The sequence below is a fragment of the Frankliniella occidentalis genome, unplaced genomic scaffold, assembly GCF_000697945.3.
Source record: "Frankliniella occidentalis isolate FOCC.00 unplaced genomic scaffold, Focc_3.1 Scaffold131, whole genome shotgun sequence".
Taxonomy (NCBI): domain Eukaryota; kingdom Metazoa; phylum Arthropoda; class Insecta; order Thysanoptera; family Thripidae; genus Frankliniella; species Frankliniella occidentalis.
The window spans coordinates 308,157-310,043 of record NW_026267258.1 but is presented as its reverse complement, the minus strand read 5'-3'; the positions used below and the strand labels follow the sequence as shown (position 1 = coordinate 310,043).

General features: G+C 48.8%; 1 protein-coding gene across 1 annotated transcript in view; it reads right to left on the bottom strand.

Annotated features, from left to right (window-relative positions):
- LOC113204172 (gamma-aminobutyric acid type B receptor subunit 2) overlaps positions 1 to 1,315 on the bottom strand; it is a gene marked incomplete in the record, with an annotated part of 318,228 nt that extends 316,913 nt beyond the window's left edge. Inside the window, 1 exon segment of the mRNA XM_052270631.1 lies at positions 773 to 1,315.
- Between the last annotated feature and the right edge of the window lie 572 nt (positions 1,316 to 1,887).

Genomic DNA, 1,887 nt, shown 5'->3' with positions numbered 1-1,887 from the left:
GAGAGAGAGAGAGAGAGAGAGGGAGGGAGGGAAGGAAGGAACGAGGGGGACGGAGAAAGTGAAACAGATGACGTGAGTAAAAGAGAAAAGAGGAAGATGCAGAAGAGGGACAGATGAAGGAGACGGAGAAAGAAGAAAGGGGAGGGAGGACAAGCTCTCACCAAAATTGTGGGGGGGAATCACATGCTCCACGGAGGCGTTGCCGCTGCTGCAGACGCCACTCGTCGGAGAGACATGCGGGCAGTCTGGTTTCTTTTCCCATGCTACCGCACAACCAATTTTTATATTTTCTTATTTTCCACACTCAGCTTTTTGTGAGAAACGAGACACATGGCCCCAAAACGTCAGAAATTCCCGACATTCAGCTGGTCCCGTTGGGGCAACCTCTAACCTCTTGACGCAATGCGCCGTGCTCAGCTCCCGTCGCCGCCGAGACCGCGGCTCCGTCCGGTGCCGAGGAGGGGTTAGGTTGGGAAAAGGACGTGATCCCGATGAGCCGCAAGTAGGCGCACACTTGTGCAGTAGGGTGAAAATAACAAATAAGATTTTAAAGTAAGATTCACAGCGACCATCGCAGGTGTGATTTTCACGACCAAAAGTCATTCCCCCGAGTCATTCCCTCATTGGCTGCGTGAAGCCTACGGAGCGTGAAAACCATGTCAGGCGTGAAAATCACGCCCGGCATGAACATGAACATTACGCTTGCGTCATTTACAATCAAAATCAACACGAAGCCTTCGCAACTTATACTACATCTTGCTGCCCATCGTACCTCAGTAAACGTCGCATCCTTGTCGATGAGAAGCTGTTGATCGTAGGGTTATGTCACCAAGTAACATTCACTCCAGAAGAGCGAGAAATGCCACTATCCACTCTATTTAGTAGCACGAAAGCACGTCCATTTGCCAATTTAGCGACAAATTGGCATTTGTACATCCCAAAAAGAGAAATGTCCATTTGACTCGAGCGTCAGCAAAGTATTCAACACAAAGGAAGTTTCTAATCTTCATAAGCCATGTCACATAAATGAAATAAATCTAGCATCTCATAAATCTAGATAGATTTTTGATAGAACTTTGATAAAATGTGACGTCTAAATAAACAACATTACCAAGTCGTACATACAGTCATTTCTTGATTTCGTTACTCTCTATTTCGTTACGCGAGTCATCCCCACCACTCCAGGCGGGCGGGCGAGAGGCGGCTAAGCTGTGACAGGTGACGAGACGCTCCGGCGGCCGGTCGCCAGGGGATTAGCGACCGGCCGAGAGAGGTCTAAGGCGGGGCGTTCGCCTGTTCCGATCAAATTGTGTTCTGTTCGAAAAACGTTCAGTATGTTCATAGCATGGTAACAGTCTAACTAAACGATGAAATTACGTCCAAACGGCATGTCGAAACTCCAATTTTTAGGTTTTTAACCGTTATTTAACGTTTTCACTATAGGTTGTCGAATAACGGTTAAAAACCTAAAAATTGGAGTTTCGACATGCCGTTTGGACGTAATTTCATCGTTTAGTCAGACTGTTACCATGCTATGAATATACTGAACGTTTTTCGAACAGAACACAATTTGATCGGAACAGGTGAACGCCCCGCCTTAGACCTCTCTCGGCCGGTCGCTAATCCCCTGGCGACCGGCCGCCGGAGGGCCCCGCCTCGCCCCGAGCCACGCCGCCACGCCCAGGAGCGGTGCCCGGTCCCTACCTGGGGTTTCTTGATTACGATCCGTCGCAGGGCCCAAAACGCGTAACGAAATCAAGAAATGACTGTACTACCTAGACTAGGTAGGATAACCTCACTTTTCGACCTCCTCCTTCTCTTTGCGAAGTCTTTCCAAACATCACTCTACACAACTCGGAAAACGTCGGCGGTTGAGTATCGGCACTC